At 39.1% G+C, this 8,419-nt stretch overlaps 1 pseudogene; it reads left to right on the top strand.

Moving 5' to 3' along the window:
* Positions 1 to 4,597: 4,597 nt before the first annotated feature.
* On the top strand, positions 4,598 to 7,408 carry LOC101713400 (protein SET-like; annotated as a pseudogene).
* Positions 7,409 to 8,419: the final 1,011 nt, after the last annotated feature.

Raw genomic sequence — 8,419 nt, 5'->3', positions numbered from 1 at the left:
CTCTTCGATTTCCAATTCATGATTGCTAAGCAACTTTCTGACAATGAATTGGCTTCCAAGTGACTTAGGGTCTATTAAAGGAACCTTTCAGAAAAATGGGTGACAGACAATAATCATCAGTGTAATAAGTAAGTTGTCTTAATGGTTTCTGCTTTGAAGATGTTCACTGGGAGATATTTGCTCAGAAATCATTTTTATGTTATATTCTGAATTTGCCTCATGGTATAAAAAAATTTTAGCCAGATATAGTGACACATGCCTGTAATCCCAGTGCAGGGAGACTGAGGCAGGAGGATCAAATGTTTGAGGCTATCCTGGACAATTTAACAACTCTGTGAGACTCTGTTAAAAGAAAAAAATTTAAAAAGTGCTGGAGATATAGTTCAGTGTGAAGGCTGAGTTCAAACCCCACCCCAGTACTGACCAAAAACAACAATGTTCAATGTTCATTTCTTTTATAGATTAATGTCTATGTGTCCCAATGTGTCTTAGATTACACATCCCTAAAGTGCAAGCTTCAGGTTTATTATGGTTTTTTTAATGCATTTAGCACAATCGGGACACAAGGCATTAGCTTAATTTCTAAATAAAATAAAGTATCTTTTATGGAGTTTGTATTCTATTAGGAAGACAAAAACATAAATGAACAACAACAAAAAACATGTCACTAGGTAACAAGTGCTGCGAAGAAAAAAAGAGGCTAGAAAGTGATTTTAGGTGGACATTGTTTTATAATAAGGTGAGGCATGCAATGTACTGAGGGAAGTAAGGGAGCATGCAGATATCTGGTGGTTAAGCATTCCAGGCGGAGGGAATTGCAAATGCACAGACTCTAAGCAGGAAGCATATTTAGAATGAAAACGGAGGCCAATGTATACCTGGAGTGAAAAGGAAATAAGAAAAACATTCCAAGTTTAGGAAGCAGCAGGGCCAGGGATCTAGCTCAGTGGTTTTGCTGTCTCAATCCCCCATACCAAAAAAAAAAAAAAAGAAAGAAAGGAAGCAGTGATCAGCATAAAGAGCAGAGAATGGAAACCACAGAGTCTAGTGTGCCTCCACAGCTAAGTTACAAGTGGGTCTGACAAGAGGATGGGACCGTATACTCTGGAGAGCTTTTGTAACTCACTGAACTTTAGGCAGTGGAAAGCCATTGATTTTAAATTATTTAAAAATTTTAAGTGGATGCGTGCAAAAGTTAAAACATTCAAACAATAGAGGACTCTATACAATGACTAGCAAATCTCCCTCACTCTGGTGATTCCAGTTTTTCCCACAGGCAAAGCTATTACTCTTCTGTTGTACCCTTTCAGAGATATACAGGTCTTTATAATCATGGATATATATAAAATCCCCTTACCCCATTTTGTGCACAAATGGTAGCAAGTTACTCTATTGTGTACTTTGTTTTTGTTATACAAAATATTCTGGTGTTCTGTTCCATAACAGAATATCCAGGATTCCTTTCAATGGCTACATCATATTCTATTGGAGGCAAAGGACTGGGATCCACAACCCTGGGCTCTGATTCGTGATTTGTTATGATCTCTACTACTCAACACATTGTAACTATTCATATCCATCACCAATATACTTGCTTAAAGCACCATCATCTCTCACGGGAACTTGTACAACAGCTCTCTAATTGTTTTTATTGCCAATCTTCCAGTATTTCTCCAAAATATTTGATGCTTTGAAGTTGGAAGGGTCATAAAAAGGTAAATCACATTTGTTATCAGCTTGATATGGAAGAGCCTGTAGATCATCACATTTCCAAACTATTTTAGAATGATATAGGATGTTAAGGATATTTCTAAGACATTTTCAAAATTAGGTTCCAGAATATGTAGATATTTATAATCTGTAATTTACCAGAAGGTATTCCAAAACTTAAAATGCAACATAAGATTCTATTTCAGGATAAGAAGGATGTGATATTTTTATGTATCCACTTCACTGGCCCACTTAGTGCCTGGATATTTAGTCAAATATTATTTTGGTTATATTTGTGAGGGTGATTTTAGATAAAAATTATTATATGAATTGGTAGTCTAAGTAAAGCAGATTGCCCTTTCCAACCTGGATGGTCCTCATCTTATCAGTTAAAAGCCTGAATAGAATTGAAAGATTGGATATCCCTCAAATAAGAGGAAATTCCTTCTAACTTCTTTGAGCTGGGATATAGGTCTTTTCTGGCCTTCAGACTCAAACTAAATCATAGGCTTTTCTTGCCCTTGAGCCTGTTGGCTTTCAAAATAGAACAACATGTGGCCTCTCATGATCTCTAGCAGATCTTAATACTTCTCAGCTTTCATAATCATATAAGCTAATTTGTACCTTATATCTCTATCTGCACCTATGTACTTGTATCTGTATACAAGTATACAAGTAAACACATATGTACATACACACCTCCTATTAATTCTGTATCTCTGGAGAAACTTTACAATGGATTAAGCAAACCTTACTCTGGTCGTGTCATCCCCCACCCCACCCCTGCATACAACTATCACTCCCAGCGTGGACTTAGGCAGTCCAAAATCAAAAAATGTCCACTGGGATGATAGCAGATTGCATGTGAACTTAATTCAGTGATAATGGAAATTAAAACTGAGGCAAAAGCCTGAGTTTACAGGCAAAAGCTTTGAGAAGGAGAGATACATGGAACCTCAGCATGAAGGCGGCACAACTCTGATTAAGAAGCTTAGCCTGGCCTATTAACAGAGGAAAGGAACAAGTTTTTATGGAGTTTCTGGGGTGAACTGGGGTCTGATTGATCATTTTCTTGGTTCTGGTTCTACAAGGTGGCTATGGAGAAGTCTTTATCCCTGAGGGGGCAATTTGATTCCCCTGAGATGATTGCTCTTCTTTGGTGGGGGGCAGCCTCAGTTCTGTGAAGGATGTGCTGGAATCCAAAGTGACTGCAAGTTTAGGGCAGTGACCAGAGACTTTGAGATGTCCATTCCACATGGTCTGCAGCAGGTATTGCAAAAGCTGGCAGTTTAATATCCATACAAACCTCTGGTGTCCTGTTTTGAAGGTAGATGAAGTGGGTTAGATGAATTTGGGGCATGGGTTACCAGGTTTTAGACTGACACTCCTTAAGTGATTAACATGCCTATATGCAGAGCTAATCAGGGATATGATTGAAAGTTTTAAGGTTGTAAAGGAGATGGAAAATGAAGGCAGAGATACTGTTATGGTTTAAATCTGAAATGCACCCCCAAAAGTGTTTGAAAGGTGACTGGATCATGGAGGAGCACTATACTTATCAGCAGTTTAGTCTACTGATGAATGCATAGCTGACTTGCTGTTAGGAGGTGGAGCCTGGTTAAAGGTGGGGCATGATCTGGAAAAGTATATTCTTGTCCCCAGCTCCTCCCTTCTCTCTTCGCTTCCTGGATGTCATGCTATGAGCAGCTTTCTTCTTCCATACCCTTCCACTATGTGTTCCTGCTTTAGAGCTAGCTGACTTTGGATTGAACCCACTGGAAACTGCAAACCAAGTAAATCTCTCCTCCTTTAAGTTGTGGATTTTGGGTCTTTTGTCCCAGTGACAAGAAGGTGACTAATACAGAGAAGTGGGGTCATTGTTGTGACTCTACTTGACCATGTGGTTTAGAAGCCTTTGGAACTGGTTTGAGGGAGGAGTTTGGAATGATTTAGAAAAGCCCTTGGTTGCTATAAGCAGAGACTGATGAGAGATTCTGGGAGCTCAGAAGACCAGAATGGTGATAGAAATCTGGACAGTAAATGACAGGTTCAGGAGGTTTCAGTTAAGAACAAGGACTCCACTGGCAGTTGGACCAGAGGACATGTGTGTTACAGCCTGGCAGATAAGTTGTCTTCATGGGCTTTAAGGGGCTAGGGTGGAAATGTTATTATTTAGATCTAAAATGTCCCCCCAAAGTCATGTGTTTGGAAGGTGACTGGATCATGGGGCCACTGTACTTATCAGTGTCATAGTTGACTTGTTATTAGGTGATGTAGCCTGTTTAAAGATGGATTGCTGGGCATGACCTAGAAAAGTGTATTCTTGCCCCCAGATTCTTCCCTTTCCCTCTGCTTTCTAGGTGCCATGGAATGAGCAGCTTTCTTTTACCATATCCTTCCACCATGCATTTCTTAGAGCCATATGGCTTTGGACTGAACCCACTGGAAAATGCAAGCCAAATAAACTTTTCCTTTTTTTTTTTTTTTGGTACCAGGGATCGAACTCAGGTCCTTGCACTTTTGAGGCAGGTGCCTGAACCACTGAACTAAATCCCTGGCCCAACTTTTCCCTTTTTGAGTTACAGGTGTTGTGTATTTTGTCCGAGCAATGGAGAGTGACTAATACAGATGCAAAATTTAGTTCTGTTTTTACTTACTCATTGGGCAGCTATAGACCCAAGTAAAGAGTCACTTTCTTAAAAAGCAAGAGCAGCTTTTAACTCCTTGACTCAGAAGAAAGCATAAGTCATGTTTTTAAGGAGTTACAGCCTAAGGGCCCAGGAGGTTTTTTTCCCCTCTGTCCCTCTGTGATGATCTCCAACAGTTTTATTTTCTCATCTAGTTTATTCTTGGACATGCTAAGGCAAAGGTATCCTGACTTTTAACAATGCACCTGGATCCTAAGGTTGATCAGATTGTGAGAGTGAAAGGGCAGGAAAGAACACATATTTTTAACAGTTTCAGGCCATTAATTAAAGCCCAACAATGCACCTGTCCTTTGTCCCCATGGTGGTCTCTCACCCCTCCAAGGGAAGGAAGAGGGCAGCAGGAAAGCTTATTTGGTCACGAGGAACTGAAAAGTCTCCTGATGCTCAGAAAAATGTGAGGAAATACCTGTTTGAATGGCTGGCTTGTGTTTGTGTCCCCTCCCCTTCCCTCTCTTTCCATTCTCTCTCCTCTCTTCTCCTTTCTCTGCTTCTCCAGCCCCTAGCCAATCCTGTAGCAGATATAACTGTATTAACATAACAGTAGCAATGGGGGTGCACTGGTGCCTAAAAAACAAAGGGAGCTTCCTGTCTGATCAGAACAGCTATAGTTGCTATTTTTTTCTTTTTCACTCTTGATACAGTTACAGTAATGGAAAGTGTGTGGCAGAGAGTTATAACTGAAGTCCCTGATTGATGGCTGAAGGACAAAAACAGGGAGGCCAGCAAAGCGAAAACCACTGGGAGACTTTAAAGAAGGAAAAGGAGCTTTGGAAAGTAATCTCATGAAGTTGTTATGACAGATGCATTAGTTATGCATTCACAGGTCCACTCTGAAGAGACCAAAAACTTTGAGAATTGCCACATCTCAGCCTGGCCACTGTGTTAGTCCATTTTTCATTACTAAATGAAATACCTTACACAGGCTTCTAATACAGAGAGGTTTATTTCGCTTGCAGTTTTGAAGATTAAAAGTCCAAGATTGGTGGTCCAACTGGTTTGGCTTCTGATGAGAGTAATGGATTATACTGCAATCCAGTATAACATCGTATAAGCACATTGGGCAAATGGTCATGACTCAAACTGGAGCAGTGAGAAAGTGAGCAGGGTCCTACATCCCTTTCAAGGGCACACTCAGCAACCTAAGGACCTCCAACAGAGCCCAACCTCTTCAGGGTCCACAGTACCTTCCAGTAGCACCACCCTGGGGGCCAAGCTTTGTATAATAGGAACCTTTGGGAGACATGCAACATCCAAAACCATAGCAGCCACCACACAGCACAAATTTGATAGATCTGAGTAGCACTGAAAAACTTTGAAAATGGAAATGACATTGAAACTACAACCTACAGGTTAGTCAGAACTTGTAGGCTAAACCCAAATATGTTGATTTTGGGTAACAACAAAAAGTAACATTCTTCATAATATTTAAATAAGTCAGATTTCCTAGGAAAGGAGAACAACAGAGAATTTGCTGCCAGCAAACCTGCTCCTTACAGCATATTCAAATTTTCTAGTTTATAATCCAAAGTTACTCAGAATATGGACAAAAATAAGAAATCTCAACTCTCACAGGAAAAGACAATAACAGATACCAACACAAGATGAAAAAAATTACCCAGTGAGACTTTAAACAGTTATTACAATAATGCTTCAAGAAAAGCAAACTTTCATGAAATGAATGGAAAGAAAGTTTCAGCAAGGAAATAGAATATATAAAGGAGAATCAGATGTAGATTTTACAACTAAAATACAAAAACCAATAAATAAAAAAAAATCATTGGATGGGATCAGTAATAGAATGAAGATGACTTAATAAAGAGTAAACTTGAAAATATATGGAGAAATAAAACAATCTGAAAAAAAGATAGAAATAAATGAATAGAGATTTGAGAAATAACATCTAATAGTTTAATGTCTGTGTCATTGGAATCTCTGAAGGAAAGATGAAAGAGTATGGCATAGAAAAATATTTGAGGAAATAATGGCTGAAAATTCCCCCAATTGAAGAAAACAGATACATTTACAGATTCAAGAAGTTTAAATTATTCTAATGAGGATAAGCCCAAAGGAATCTATATCCACACACATCACATAAAACTTCTAAAAATTAGAGGAAAAGAAAAATTCTTAAGAACCAGAGAGAGTCTCCGCTCACCACTCCGACCAAGAACACCCAATAGTCTCCAGTCCCCAAGTCCAAGGCAGTGTCAGCCTTGCCAGGCCTGCCCAAAAGAGAAAAAGAACAAGAAGCAATTGAACATATTGATAAAGTACAAAATGAAATAGACAGACTTAATGAACAAGCCAGTGAGGAGATATTGAAAGTAGAACAGAAATATAACAAACTCTGCCAACCAGTTTTTCAGAAGAGGTCAGAATTGATCACCAAAATCCCAGATTTTTGGATAAAAACATTTGTTAACCATCCACAAGTGTCTGGACTGTTTGGAGAGGAAGACGAAGAGGCACTGCATTATTTGACCAGAGTTGAAGTGACAGAATTTGAAGATATAAAATCAGGTTACAGAATAGATTTTTATTTCGATGAAAATCCTTACTTCGAAAATAAAGTTCTCTCCAAAGAAATTTCATCTGAATGAGAGTGGCGATCCATCTTCAAAGTCCACTGAAATAAAATGGAAATCTGGAAAGGATGTGACGAAATGTTCAACTCAAACACAGAATAAAGCCAATAGGAAGACAAGCTTCTTTACCTGGTTTACCAACCATTCTGATGCAGGTGCAGATGAGTTAGGAGAGGTCATCAAAGATGATCTTGGCCAAATCTGTTGCAGTACTACTTGGTTCCTGATAGGATGACAAGGAAGTGGGAAGGAGAAGAAGATGATGATGATGGGGAAGGAGAAGATGATGGTGATGAAGAGGGATTGGAAGACACTGATGAAGAAGGGGATGAGGATGAAGGTGAAGAAGATGAAGATGATGATGAAGGGGAGGAAGGAGAGGAGGATGAAGGAGAAGATGACTAATTGAACACTGATGGAGTCCAACCTTCTTTTTTGTTCTAAAATTTTCTCCAGACACTGGGAGAAAGTTGCAGTCTTCCCCCACCTTGTGCTCAGTTACCCTGTTCTTGAAGTCTTTTCTCAAACACCATGGTTCTGGACTTATTTTGTGGGGTGATACCTTGAACAGAATACAATGGGAAAAGTATCTCTACAACCTTCTGTTCTAAACTCATTTTTATCTTCTCCTGTCTCCACCCAAACTGTATGGAATCAACACTGTGCTCTGTGGGAAAAAAGAAAACCCTTCTGCTCCCTTCACTCTGTGGGAAGCTGGAGGGTGTAAGGCCCATGTGCAGTAGTGCATAGAATTCTACCTTTTTTCCTTCTTTCTTTCTATATTGGACTCAGAGATTACACTGTGTCTTTATGTGTATATGGACAGTTAGCATTCACCAACACATACCTGTCTACTTTCTCTTCAAAAAAAAAAAACTTTAAAAAATGGGATATAGAAGGTCAGCAAAGGGTGGGTTTGAGATGTTTGGGTGGGTTAAGCGGGAATTTGACAACATGGCTTCTCCTTTGGCATGTTTAATTGTAATGTTAACAGACATCCTTGCAGTTTAAGATGACACTTTTAAAATAAAATTCTCTCCTAATGAACACACACACACACACACACACACACACACACACACACAGCCAAAGAGACACAAAACATTATTTACAGGGGAACAATGAAAGATTCAAAGGATGGCAGATTTCTCATCAGAATCCAAGAAGACCAGACAGAAATAGAACAAAATTTTCAGTGTTGAAAGAAAAGAACTGTTACCCTATAAATCAATATACTGCAAAAATATTATTCAGAAGTGAAGTAGAAGTAAAGACATTCACAGATGGACAACTAAAACGAATTTGCTGCCAGCAAACCTGCTCTGAAAGAATTCTCTCTGGAGATTTAAATACTCCACAGAGAATGGCTATCATCAAGAAATCAACCAATAACAAATGCTATCGAGGCTCTGGGGG

Source organism: Heterocephalus glaber, unplaced genomic scaffold (genome assembly GCF_053883595.1).
Source record: "Heterocephalus glaber isolate CG9 unplaced genomic scaffold, H.glaber_assembly_v1.0 deba00001497, whole genome shotgun sequence".
Lineage (NCBI taxonomy): Eukaryota > Metazoa > Chordata > Mammalia > Rodentia > Bathyergidae > Heterocephalus > Heterocephalus glaber.
This window is presented reverse-complemented; position numbering and strand designations above follow the sequence as displayed.